Below are 14,760 nucleotides of genomic sequence, written 5' to 3'. Positions count from 1 at the left end.
AGATCTGTATGTTTATTTAATTAATTCCACATAATGCCAAAATTATTTTTGCCTTGCCAAAATCTTTCTCTTTCAAGTTTAATACTGTCCCCTTTATCTTGATTATATTCTTTGCTGTTTTGAAATATTTCAAAGTGTTATTTTCCTCTTTATTTCACTTTCTATAACTCAGAAGAAAGGCTAACTCACCAAGACGTTTTCTTTGACCTGTTGTTCTCAAGGAACTCTTTTAAATTGTAAATTGATTATATCCCAAAGATTAAGAATTAAGAAAATGTGGATTGGTCATATTTAGTGTCATTCAAGCGAGCTGTTTCTCTTATGATCCTCCAGCTACATACAAGAAGATCACAACACTTCTATCCTGCAGTAGCCAGTCTGCAGATGGGCAAACTCTTGTTTTCTCCTTTCTAGTATGCAAGAGAATTTCACCTGGAAGCAAATAATTTGAATTGACTTAGAAAATTTATATTAACAAAGAGTTTACTTAATGTATCTTTTGCTGTAAAGATTAGTAGGAAAGAGTAACCAATGAGCCATCATAATAAAATTATCAGGAAAGCTGAGAATTGCTATTCAAATAGATCATCTCTATAGGGCTAGGTTGCTCGTCTCAAAAGGTAGATTTATGCTCATTTTTTTCATACTTTACAAGTAACCTAGCCCTCATTTTTTTATAAGAGTATATAGGTTAATATGTTCTGCATGTGAACAAGTAGTATAGCAAACATGCCAAATATGTGAATCACTTCTGTTGTCTTGTAGTACTACTGTCTAAAATATTTTGAGGTTGTATAAGTGCATGCATAGTATCCCTGTGTATGTGTATATTTCTGTGTTTTCATTAGGTCACAAATGACATGAATAATTACAGAGATATAAACCTGTTGAACTGCCACTCTGCAACCCTGTGGAATCTAGTATTTAAAACAAGTTAAGGCATAATACCATTTGCTTCTGTAGGAAGATTGGAGTCTATGTGTCGGTGTCCTAGTGAGCTAGGTTGAAGATGTTTAATTTAGTTAAAGAAGCATATTTTAGTTTAGTTTTTTTAAACTTTACATGCTTGTGCATGCCAATTGATTATTCCATCTTGACTCCTCCCAGAAGGAGTATCTTAAAAACAACAACAGGAAGTTGAGTCCCTATGTCTTTAGTGTACATTTAGCATGCATTCTGAACAATTTGGATTTTGACATCAGTACTTTGTTCTTTGATTCCAGTTCTTGACATACGGTATTTGAGAACAAGAAGTCAAGAGTTATTGCTTCACATGCAATACTGAAATAAACCAGAGAGAAGTGGTTTTATTAAGATTTCCCCCCTGTCAGGAGAATATATTACACTAGTGGGGAAGGATATCCATTTTCCTTTTCTACTAGTGGCTTCTCATATCCTCCTCCAAGATTTGAAGTGATTGGTTGAATGCCCCGTGTCATCTTATTTTGTTTGGTACAGGTTTTTTTTAGCAGGATTCAGTAACTGCCTTTGTAAATATCTTATGGCAAACACTTCTTCAGTTCCTCTTAACGGCTAACAGACAAATAAATATGGCTTCCACAACAGTTCAGAAATGACACTTTGTCTAAAGTTGCTGCATAAGCTACTATGTATGACTTTTAATCCTGGTTGAAGATTTGTCTTCATTGAACATCCAAATATGTTGGATTACAACTGCTGGAAATGGTGGAGCTTAATATTTGGAGAACTTTTGTATTTCTTTTTCAAATGATTCTCAGCAGGTGAGCTCACCTATTGTATATGTATTTTCATGTCCTTTAGACTCTTTTCAATTAACACAGGGTGACCAAAACTAAATCTGCAAGTTGGCACATGTTGTGTACTGATGGCTTTGTGCAATTCTATTTCTCAGATTTAAAGCTGCAATGTGACACAATGAATTTCCTGTTTCCCTGGCTCATATATATCATACTGTAATGCTTTCCTTTGCTCTTTGTTTATATAGATCCAGGCTAAAAGAAAGGTATTTGAAAATTAAGGTACTTGTTAGGACTGGAAAAGCCTTTGTCTGGTTTCTCAAATGAATTATATTGGAAGATCTTCTCCTTTGAAGTATGTGGTAAGAATAGGTTGAGAGATAAATTGAATCCTCCAATACAATATACAATTGTATGAGTCATGAGAACTTTGGAAAGGATCAGCCAGCTAAAGAGTGAAGATTTAAAGGGAGAAATGGTGCCCCAATTAGGATTTGAGGAGAGTGATAGTAGAGGAAAGCATACCCGAACAAGAAAGGATTTTGATGTGCATGAAGGCTAATTATAGGGTACTTGTGTTTTAGTAGCTCAGTGCCCAAAATCGTATAAGAACTCTTAATAGGACATACACTTCCTTACCAGGGAGTTCTTAAATGGTGTACAGTCTGGGTTGAAATTACAAGCTTTTATGTAGGGGCCTGGAAGGTTGTCAAAATTATATTGATTTTCCATTTCAACACAATGCTCTTCAGAATTCTCCCATTCTTCATGTTTTAATTACTGAACAAATCTGTGCTTCAGTAGATAGTTTAAAGCAGTGTGCAAACTTGTGAGTATGCAAATTAGAAGAGCTTTGAGAAGTTGGTTGATAATGAATTGTGAACATTGACTTATTTCAGTTATTAACTTTTACTGATCAGGGAGTTACATTGAATGGCCTAAATGGCTGCTTCCAACTCAGAGATTAAAATGATTGTACAGTCAACTCATTAACACTTAGAACACTTAGATTTATAATATACGAGATTACTTGAAAGACAGGAAAAACATAGTCCAAATAATGGAAATGTGATCTGACCTAACCTAACCTAACCTAACTTAACCTAACCTAACCTAACCTAACCTAACCTAACCTAACCTAATGTGTTATCTTTATATTGTTTTCCGAAGGCATATTCGTTTAATAATACTTTTCTATTTAGGAGATGGAGAGAGCCAATTTGGTATAGTGGTTAAGGCATCAGGCTAAAAACTGGAAGTAGCTGAGTTTACTCCTGCCTTAGGCACAAAATCAGCTTGATATCGTTGGGCCAGTTACACTCCCTTAGCCCTAGAAAAAGAGCCATGGCAAACAACTTACAAAATCTTGCCAAGAAAACTACAGGGACTTTTCTGGCAGTTTCCCAGAGTCAAGATTGATTTGAAGGCACTTAAAAAAACACATACACACATAAACCAGTTTACTCTATTTGTTCTTGAAAACTGCTTCTTCCTTCCTTTTCAGGCAAAACAGAATGTGTTTTGACTTTTTGTTGACTGATAATCCACATTCCTCTTGTAATTTAAAACATTCTTTCTCTCTTAGGTAGATGTAGACCTAGATTTAAAGCAGTGAGGAATTTATATGTTGCATTAGAAACCAGTGTTTTCATATGATTTGGACTGTAATAGATAACAAGCTGCCCTCCAGATGTTTTGGCTACAACTTTCATAATTCCCGACTATGCTACAGTTAATGAGAGTTATAATCCAAATCTGGAGGACATTAGATAATTTAACTCTTTGTTAGGGGTTCAGTTCATATACTTTAAGCTCTTTTGTGAATGAGGCTTGTACCCAAATACTGATTTGTCTGCTTTTGATAATGGTATTTGAATATTATAGGGTTAAATTTAAATTTATGCTGTGTCTAGTATCTTCATGATAAGTGAAAATAAGCCCAAATCAGTCTATAGCAGAATGAATGCCTCTGGTTTCATAATAATTTTATTTTTTTACAAAACAAATAACAGCTAACATGAACTAACTACCAGGAAGAAAGATGAAGAGGAAAAAGGTAGATAGAAATAGAGATGCAGAATGATATAAAGAGAAAGAAAAGAAAAGAAACATATGTATAAAGAATAACTTTCAACTTCTTCCAAGGTTATAAGAAACACATTAAACACTTAGTTTAATACTATAATATGATGTCCATTTTCCCCTCAAAAAGGAAAAATTTAAATTTTAGCAACGATCAAATCCATGTCATAATTTTTTTTTATTTCCTGCAAAAATTGCACAAAAGGTTTCCAATTGTAGATACATTTCTTCCATGACTTTTCTCTCACAAGAGTTGAATGCCTCTTAATTGAAGATTATGGACCTTAGTCTACCATGCAAATCCATTGTAGATCAGTAGATCCCCCTCATAATTTTAGCAGGAACCCATATTTGTTGGGCAGAACCTTTTAGATCTATTTGCAACTATTAAAGTGATATTGTGCCTCCCTTGGGATAAAGTATTGTTAATTGTAGATATGTGATTGCATTTCCCCCCCAATATACTGATATTTCAAACTTTACAGTGATCTTTTCTATATATAAAAAATTGAACAATAGTATGATTGCTATACTGAGGTATGAAAATGCAGCGTAGATAGATAGATAGATAGATAGATAGATAGATGATAGATAGATGATAGATAGATAGATAGATAGATAGATAGATAGATAGATAGATATAAAGTAAAATTCTGGAACCCACTTATGTATCCCTCCCCCCCTTCTCTCACCTAGCATCTAGTAAAAATAAAATGTAGGTAAGAAGAATCACAAAACGTTATCTGATTCTGTGATCTTCAGTTGCTTAATCAATAATTAAATCTGTACAATGATTGACCATTAAGGGGCTATTCTTTTAAAAGCATTCATCCAGGAAGAACAGTTTATGTATATTTTCTTACAATTCTGCTTAGAGTCAGGGCTGCTAAAATGGTAAAGATTCACAGGGGCAAATGGAACATTATTCTCTCAGTTGGGCAGATGGCTGTGACTTTTGTAACAATGGTATTAATAACCTCAGTAGGCTGCACAGGGAACAAAATGTGAAGTAATTGAGTTTATTTTGGATATATTTATAGTGAAGAAACGACCACATATTTTACTCAAAATGGAAAAAGTTCTTGCTACCTTGAATATGTGACAAATAGAAAATTGTGTACATAATGATTTAAAAACTGATGAAAGACAGTAATTTGTAAACTGGTGAGAAACTGAAAAGTAGGTTTATTAGATTATGAAACAATTAGTTTCCATAGTTCAATTGATGTAGATTAATAACCACAGTTTTATGGATAAAATAATGTACTGTAGAAAAATAATATATTTTGGGGGACTATTTCACAGAATTATCCTATACTTTACTATGAACTGCCCAAGTCAGGGCCAAAAATATTGAAATGTGAAGAGTATCTGCAGATATAAAGCCATTAAACTATGATCTCTCTGTGAGTAATATAAACAAATGAATATTATTGTATTGCAACTGTACTGCCTTTATAAAGATACTACCCGTGTCATAAAGGGGAAAAAGAAATGTTTTCATATTAGAAGAAGCTGAAGCTGATCTCCTCCCCTGATGTGTGTCTATGCGTGTCATTTAATTTACAGCTTTCAATTTGGACATCATCTTTGGGAGCAGCTTCCCTCACGAGATATGTATTGCCCTAAAGATGTGCTGGCTTTTAAAAATATGATGTGCTAAATTGTTGCTGCTGGGCCCTCTTCAGTGTGTGACTTGGAATGCTGAACTTCAAGACTGCAAAGCATCAAGGTCATTGAACTGCTTTTCTCATGGAGCAAAGGTATTTTCTCCTATTATGTAGCATTGTAAATACTTTGTTTTAAACTTGATGCATCAGATCCAAATTTGAATAGTCCCATTGGTTTGGTTCAACTAGCTTTTTCCCAGCAATTACCTTGGGTTTATTTTGGTTAAATATGCATTCAACCCATTCAATGATGAACAATTTGCATGTTCATTTCAGGATTCTAAAATATTCAATAAGTGATGCAAACATAAAAGCAAATTTGCGGATGCAAAACTAAGCACATTCTTGCTACCTTACCATATACCTATTTTGAGGATGGACAGTACTTTAGTGTCAGAGCATATCCTGTACATCCAGAAATTCCAGATTCTGCCTCTAGCATCTCTAAGTAGAATAGGGAAAAACCTGAGACCTTGGGAAAATCTGCCTGTCAATGTAGAAGGGTTTCTTTCAACTGATTGGCTAGGGAAGTGCCAATATAGTAAAAAAAGGTGCAAGGTTAAGAAGGTAATATTGTACCAGTCTCTATAACAAATTGATCTAAAATGCCTTAATATATTCTTATTACATTCTTGTATTATCTATATATGTGTACCAAGTCGTAAAATATATATTTTATGACTTGCTACATATCCTATATTTCAGAGTGCACAATTTATGAATCACGATGACATTTGACAAAAAAAATTATATATCCAAGTTTCTTGTGCTAGAATGGCTTTAATCTTCAGAAGATTATACGAAAATCTTCTCAAGGTTCCTTGCAAAAATGAATAAAGTCATGGTTAATTTGATATGGAACAATCCCCCAATGTCTTTCGTTATGTTGCTAAACAATCTGAGCTGTAGACAATTCTTTTCAGTTTTCCAACGTTCTTATCTAACAGTCCCCAAGGATGACACACATCCCATGCTGCAAACCTGTGCAAATAAAAAATGGCTTTATTTCTACACAGCCATCACTCTGAAATTATGGAGCCATGATGTCAAGTGAACTCATCAGATTCCGTTGCTTCTAATGGAAAAACTGCAATTGGTAAGTCAACATTCTAAGTATAGTATCATTTCTTATCACTGTTACCATGATTGTTATCATGATAACTTATGAGTGTTATATCATAATGTTTTTTGCTCATATCACTAAGAAACCTTCATGCTTCTAACTTCTAATTATGCTTGAGCTAGAATTCTGCATTTTCTCTTAAAAGAAAGATGGCATATGAAGATACGGCACAATGGCGCATAATTCTTGCAAAATAAAACAAAACCCCTCTACATATATAATACATTACAATAATTAATTGTGGATAGTGAAAATGTAACGTGTAAAAAAGAAAAAAGAGGCAAATGCTATACAACAAATAATTAGTAAAAGAAATGAAAATAAAATTGCTAGCCTGTATAGCCCCTGATATAAATCTATATTATGATTGCATTTGAAATATTAAGTGTATTTTTTGGCAATCTACCTTTAAAAAGATATAGAGCTGAAAAAATGCAGAACAGAATGAATCAGATGACTGAGGAACTAGACTAATTCCCCTACAAGGAAATATAGGAATTGGGGCTTTTATACTTGGAATAAGAGTAATTAAAGGAAGGTATGATAAATACATATAAAGTCATGCATGGTAAGAAAAATACAGCTAGGGAGAATATTTTTTTCCAGAATGTTAGAGCACACAATCATTTATTGACATTAAATGCAGATAGTTTCAAGCTAATAAAGCAAGTATTTCTTTAAAGAATGCATACTTAAACTATTTAATTTACTGTATTTACATGGCGATGACACAACAAATTTTGTGCTTTGTCAAAAAATTTTTTAAAAGACTAGTTGAATTTATAAAAGACCAAGCTATCAATGGTTACTAGCTTGATAGGTATGGACTACCTCTGGAAACAGTGCATGTTAAGTGACTGCTGCGGGGAGCAATAATGAAAGAGATCTGTTGCTCTTCCATCCATATTTATGAGCTTCTCAAATGCATCTGGCTGACCAAGAAGTGATACATTATGCTGGACAAGGTGACTCTGCTCTGATCCAACAAGCGGTCCCCCTACATTCTCAATGTGCAAGTTATTTTGAAGAATTTTTAAACCAGAAGAGATTCAAATAATATGTTATATATTTTCTTTTTCTGATTGAATTTCTGTGTATGTAAATTTAACATCCCACCCCGCTTAGATACAAATAAAAATTCATGCACCTAAACCTGCAGAGAAACTATGCTGTAGTCCCCAAAAGCTAAATTAGATGTATTGTAGAGCAGGCATTTGTACTGGATACAAATTCATATTGACTACTATAGCCTCAAAATGAGCTATTAGAGTTGAAGCATCTTTCCCTCCTCCCTCCCTCCCTCCCTCCCTCCCTCTCTCTCTTTCTTTCTTCTTTTTCTGTTGGAAACCATACTTGAGATGTTTCTGAAGCAGAAGAATTGACAGGTTGCTGTTTTTCTAGCCAAGGATGCAAATTCTTTTTTAAAATAGTTGAAGCCGATAGAATAAAAGGTAAAGTTAATTCCCAGTAATAAATTTTAAGTATTATACATTTGCCTAATTATTGATGAGAACATTTCCTTCTAGAATTACTTTTATGGCTAAAGATGAAGGAAGGAAAGACTGCCAATGTTTTATGTGGCTATGTTTGCACAGATCAAGAAGTAATGCTAAGGCTGCATTCTGAAAGATGGGATTTCCTGTCTCAGATTAAATTCTTAACAAGAATAAATTCTCTGGAGTGGCTTCCTATTATTCTGTGCTCTGCTAGAAGTGCTGCAAATATTTCTGCTTTGTCTGGCTTTTAATCTATGATTTATTATTGTTTTTGACTTCTAGTGACCAGTGGGGGAAGTGATTTTAAGAGTTAGATGTGCAATTAATCTCAATGCACGTTACTGTACAAATCAGTGAGTCTTAAATTTTTCATGCTGTTTGAAGTGTTTACATTCAAAGGGCATATTAGAAAATCACTGCATCTATTTTTTATGAAAGTTGGCATATTAATTGTACTGGCGAAAGATACAATTGTTTTGTTTTCCTAAGTTAAATTAGAGGAGATGGAGCCCCATTTATTTAAAGCTTGTTCCAGTTTTAGGTATCATACCTCTCTTAGTGTGCTTGCCAGCTCCCTGCTCCCCCCTATTTTCTTTTACATTTAAAAAAAACATTCTTTTTTGAAGAGAAAAGGAACCTGGAATACTGTACAACAATGTTTTAGAGTTTGCTGTCTTCAGTTTAGGAATGCCTAGGGGTCACCTAAAGGTATTTGCAAAAGGTTATTGAGAGAAATGAACATGGGGGGGGGGGTTGCCTTATTATTTTAACTGGCTGCTAGTAACAGCAATGTACTTTCTATCCTGCCTTTCAATGATGCAATCACAGCAGCCAATATTATTGACAAATTGTTTTTGCAACATAAAGTTTGTAAAGGATAATGTCATACTGTCTTTTGTTAGAAATAGGTGAAAATGCCTATCTATGTGCTCAGAGAGCAGCTAGTAAACCCAAATTGGCGACATATGAAGATATCTTCAATAGAGACCCTAACAATATAATTTTGAGTGTTGCTTGGCAGAGGTTCAACTGTATTTAATCCCAGATAAGTAGTACGTGTTTGGAGTCTAACATTAACACATTTAAGTTCTTCTGCAATTTGTTCCTAGCATGGAAAAATGATTTTTATTTTATGCATTTTCAGAAGCAGTTGTACATATTATCATTGTATAATTATAATTTATTGTAAATTTCAATCATTCTTGATTTAAGAATCTACTTTATGTATTATTTTTAGATCATTGTTTTTTTTATTTACAAGCACAGAAACATAAAACAAACATAAAACACAAAAAGAAGAATCTAAATCAGGGACAATAAAGTAAATGGAATAAAACGATTGGCAGCAATTCAGGAAGAAGCCATTATGTGAGCAGTCCATTAAACTAAAAACAATATATCATCTTCAAAAGACTGACAAAATAAAAACCTCTTTGCTTTATGCGCAAACTTGGATGTTGACGAGAGACTTGATTTATTAAGTTCCTCAGAAAAATGAAGGCAAGTATTGGAGAAAGCCATCAGAAACAAAGTCTTCTGTTGCTCATCTGCAATCTAAATAAATTAATCTTGTTGCAGCTTCAGAATGGAACTTTCCTAGACTGGAGCTCACTTAATAGTTGTAGTTCCAGAGTTAGTAGAGGATCTTATTTTGTCAGATGTTTGATGGCTCTCTATTGTCTTGTCTTCCTTACTTTGTTCTTTCAGATTGGATGCACTTCAGCTCCTTTAATAATAACAGCTGAAGTCTAGTTCAGCTGGACGGTATCAGATTATAGAAAGCTGATGTGAAAGATTATTTGTGTAGAACATTTTTTTTCCTTTTAAAAAAAGTCCTTTTTTCCCTGTCCTTTAAAAAAGTGTGTGTGTGTGTGTGTGTGTGTGTGTGTGTATTCATTTTTTATATATACTCATGTTTTTTTTTAATCCTGTGCTTTTGACATTGTCTTAAAAGCAAGTTTGGCTGCATAGAATTTACATCTATTTGAGTTTACCATCTGGTACAAGTTGAAAGTCTGACAATTTATTGGAAACACAGGATAATTAAAAAACAAATGCTGACATAAATACTGAGAAGTAGTAATACAATAGTTAATAATTCTGTGCCTTTCCCTAGTTTCTTTTACTTGTTTGTTTTAAAGATATAATACACCCCCCACCCCTGCTTCCATTATGTCTGCCTCTCAGAGCCTGCTGGGACAAATCCCTTCCGTTTCTTGGCAAGGTTTTTCAGAAGTGGTTTGCCATTGACTCCTTCCTAGAGCTGAGAGAAAGTGGCTGGCCTAAAATCAATCCATCTGGCTTTGTGCTAAAGGCTGGACTAGAACTCATAGTCTCCCGGTTTCTATTCTGATGCTTTAATCACACCAAACTGGCTCTCATGAGAAAAGAAAAGCAGCTGTAATACAAGATACAGATATTCCTCAACTTACGACTGCAATTGATCCCAAAATTCATGTTGCTAAGTGAAACATTTGTTAAGTGAATTTTGCCCCACTTTATGACTTTGCTTGCCACAGCTGTTAAGTCAATCCCTGCAGTTGTTAAGTGAGTAACATGGTTGTTAAGTGAATCTGGCTTCCTCATTGACTTTGCTTGTTGGAAGGTCACAAAAGGTAATCCCATCACCTTGGGACACAAAAACGGTCATAAATATGAGTCAGTTGCCAAGTGTCTGAATTTTGATCATGTGACCATGGGAATGCTGTAACAGTCGTAAGTGTAAAAAATAGTCATGTCACTTTTTTCAGTGCTGTTGTAACAGTCACTAAATGAATGGTTGTAAGTCAAGGACTACCTGTAATTGTAGTAGTTCTTTTGCATGCTGCCTTGAATGACTTTCCAGTCTGTGAGAATTTTGGCAGTAATACTTGAGAGACGGGACCTCTAGAACTGGCATTTCTTGTAACAAGAATTTATTCCTCATTTCTTAGAGATAACAAGATTGTAAAGTTAGATTTTTTTTAAGGCAAGACCTTTTTTAAAAAAATGCAACGTCAGTGCAAACATCACTTTTTGAGCCATAAGCGTAATCCTGATTTTCTTTCATTTTCATAAGTTAGAAATGAAAAACATGGTTTCTGTAGGCAAAGGAAAAGCTTTTGGAGCACTTGCCATAATTGAGGAGGTGGAGAATATTTGAGCACTTTCTAAAATGAGGAGTGAATACACTGCATCTGCTTTGTGTAGGAGTGCATCTCTGAATTCTATCTGGCAGCTGTAGTATCCAGCTAAAACATTGTTCTCTAACTCCTACGCTCCTCATATTCTTCCTACACCATCTTTCTTTGGATAAAATTCCTTCTGTGAGGATACTAGTGATAGATACCTCAGGGACTCAGTCTGCAGGTTGTTGCGGGTAAAATACCACTCTGTGAACAAAATCCTATAGGTCAGTCTTGCTGAAGATAATTCTGTCGGTTTTTGCTTCACGTTTTATCTTCTGTAATGCCTTCATAAATAAATTCAAAATGACATCAACTTTTAACAGGCAGATGTTAGATATCTGAAGGAATTTAAGTCCGACTTTTTTTTTAAAAAAAAAGCTTTTTAATAATGCCCTACCGTGAAAGAATCTCTGGATAATGTTTCTGGGAAAGATGGGCTTGCAGTTTTGTAATCTTAGCCAAAGAAGAGTGAGCAGAATAAGAAAGAATGTCAGTTTGAGCAAATGCAAATCTGATGGTGAAGGAATCTTTTGGCCCTAAAGGACAGGTGAGTAGATTCCTATAAATCTAGACCTCGGCTTGAAGAGTAGAGGAGATATTGGAATTTATATCACAGGATGGAAGATATTTTTCCCTTGTTCTTCTAGCCAGAAAATTCTTGCAGGAGACTTGCTCCCTGCTTCTCTAAAGGCCTGCATCTTCTTCTCTCCAGTTAGCAGTCCTAATGGCATAGGGAGGAGATAAAAACCTTGATTTCTGACTTGAGTTGTCTTTGCTCAGAAAATAAATAAAAGTCCTATCTACTGTATTTATCTACAACTAGATCATAATTTGGAAGATATTGCCAATCAGGGGATATTATTATTAGTTTAGGTAATCGTTGCCATAGAACAGCCAAAGCTGTAACATCTATAGGGTATAAATTGAGAACATAAACAGGACTAATTATTTTTGATCAGACTCCTATCTGGTCAAAATTCATTGTTCTGTTTTGACAATGCACAATCACATCATTGGGGAAAACAATATCCCTCAGCCAATGATATTGGATGTAATTCACAGTAAAGCTGGTTTCTTTGTAAAAGGTGCTTTATAATATATGGGCCAATGTATGACCTCTTTTTTCAAATTATTTAAATAGTCACATCCATTTGCAGCCCTTCTTGGCTGCTTCAAAAACTGTTTTTGACAGTTTCTACACTTTTTGTGAAGAATTTGTCCATGGCTAATACAAAGCCTTCATAATTAATAGCCACTGCTTATCTACTATTCCAGTGATAATTGATATAATTATATTTAACAAATAAAAAATTAAATCATTAAATGTTATTTTAATTCATTTTCAAGTGCAAATTGGTTTCTTTTCTGTAAGATCTTTAGTGAGACCTTACCCTATTTTATATGTGAATGTTATCTTTGTCAGCATAGAATCACCTACCTTAGTAGATCTCTCCCTGTCTAAATAAACTACTTTATAAAAATGCATCAGTATGTACATTTAATAACTAAGAAGGATATACTCACAATTGGTTGCCAAATAAAAGCTTTCTGTACAGGAATCATTATTTAGAGAGCAAAATAAATCACAGTGCAAAGAGGAAACATAGTTTGAATTAAAAAGGAGTATCTGAAAGTCAAAATCAGACTGTAGAATTTTGCAGCATGGGTAGAAGAATGGACATGCTGCAAGCAGGAAGTCACAGTGGTCTCCATAGGTGCTTGCCAATTTCATCAGAAGACCAGGAATGGTATTAACGCCACATGTGTTGCCACTTTTGACCATGTGTGTGGCATTTGCATGCATGTAGAAAAGGAGCAGGGCTTGCATTACAATGCTGCTAATAGCAGTCCAACCCTCCTTGTTCCACCAAACCTTCCCTCTGGATGCCAGATGATATTTTTAAGGATCAGTTTTCATAGAAGGATGGAGCTCAAGGATCTCTAGAGAGAGCTTTTAACATGCATTTTAAAAACATATGCTTTTATTAATATAACACATGTCTTTTTGAATGACATTATGGTCCAGAATTTTGAAAGACTTTTCATCACAAAATCCCAAGTCTCTTTTTATAAATGTAACTCAACATATTTACATACCCCAAGAACTACTATTTCCTGCAAGATCAGAAGTTAACAGCTTGAAACCCAACTAGTTAATTATCATAAGGAAGGACAGGTGGAAATTGCTCTCCTACTCCAAAAAGGAAACTTGATAGCAGGAGGAAAAGTTGTTAGAATTTGCATCTTGGTTACACCAGAGATGGGTTGCTACTGGTTTGTACCGGTTTTGGCCATCCTGTAGTGCAAATTGGGACGGGGTCTTACTTTACTTACTTTACTTTTATTTAGATTTTTATACCGCCCCCTCTCCCCAAAGGGACTCGGGGCGGTGTACAGTCAAATAAAAACACATCAATAAATAGAAGATACAAACACAAAGAGGAGGCAATAAGAAACTGTACATATTTGAAGTAAAGTAGTTAAAAGCAATATTTAAATACCCTAAAAATACCCAATTAAAATATCTGCCAGGAGGTAGAATAAAACTATAAATGGGCCAGGCCGGCTAAACGGAACAGGTGAGTCTTCAGTTTTTGTCGAAAGGAGCGGAAGTCGGTGGTGGTTCTGATATCGGGGGGGGGGGGAGGTCATTCCAGAGGGTTGGGCCCATCACAGAGAAGGCTCTACTCCTAGGCGCCGCCCGTTGGCATTGCTTAGTGGACGGCACCCAGAGGAGTCCTTCCCTGTGAGAGCGAATCGGTCGCAGGGAAGTGTGTGGTGGGATGCGATCCCGCAAGTACCTAGGTCCTGAGCCATGGAGCGCTTTAAAGATAGTAATTAACACCTTGAAACGCACCCGAAAGACCACAGGCAGCCAGTGCAGCTCGCGCAGGAGCGGTGTTACGTGGGTACCTAGTACTCCCCATAATAGCCCGCGCGGCTGCATTCTGGACTAGCTGCAGTCTTCGAGCGCGTCCCAAGGGAAGCCCCATGTAGAGGGCATTGCAGTAGTCCAGCCGAGACGTCACCAGTGCATGAGTGACCGTGCGTAGGGCATCCCGGTCCAGTAGGGGGCGCAATTGGCGCACCAGGCGAACCTGGTGGAACGCCCCCCTTGCCACGGCTGCCACATGGTCATCCATTGACAGCCGGGCATCTAGGAGGACGCCCAAATTGCGCGCCCGTTCCACAGGGGGCAATTGCTCGCCCCCTATGGTCAGTGATGGAATCAACTGACTGAACCGGGGTGCCGGTAGCCACAGCCACTCAGTCTTGGAGGGGTTGAGCTTGAGTCTGTTGTCCCCCATCCAGACCCCGACGGCTTCCAAACACCGGGTCATCACCTCGACAGCCTCGTTGGGGTGGTCTGGGGTGGAAATGTACAGCTGCGTATCATCAGCGTACAGATGATACTCCACCCCAAAACCACGGATGATCTCCCCCAGCGGCTTCACATATGCATTGAACAGAAGGGGCGAAAGGACCGACCCCTGAGGCACCCCA

General features: G+C 36.0%; 1 protein-coding gene across 7 annotated transcripts in view; it reads left to right on the top strand.

Moving 5' to 3' along the window:
• TIAM1 (TIAM Rac1 associated GEF 1) overlaps nt 1-14,760 on the top strand; it is a 216,056-nt gene that overhangs the window by 41,247 nt on the left and 160,049 nt on the right. For 5 of the 7 annotated variants that reach the window (XM_081953352.1, XM_081953355.1, XM_081953354.1 and 2 more), the window contains 2 exons: nt 5,370-5,563; nt 6,487-6,566. The gene's annotated coding sequence lies outside the window, so the exon portion shown is untranslated. Of the gene's footprint in view, nt 1-5,369; nt 5,564-6,417; nt 6,567-14,760 lie in introns of all 7 variants that reach the window. The other 2 variants (XM_081953357.1, XM_081953353.1) reach the window with 1 other exon arrangement.

Source organism: Natrix helvetica (genome assembly GCF_964273705.1).
Source record: "Natrix helvetica genome assembly, chromosome: 4".
Classification (NCBI taxonomy): domain Eukaryota; kingdom Metazoa; phylum Chordata; class Lepidosauria; order Squamata; family Natricidae; genus Natrix; species Natrix helvetica.
The sequence above is the reverse complement of the archived record's forward strand: the minus strand, read 5'-3'. Positions and strand labels throughout refer to the sequence as shown.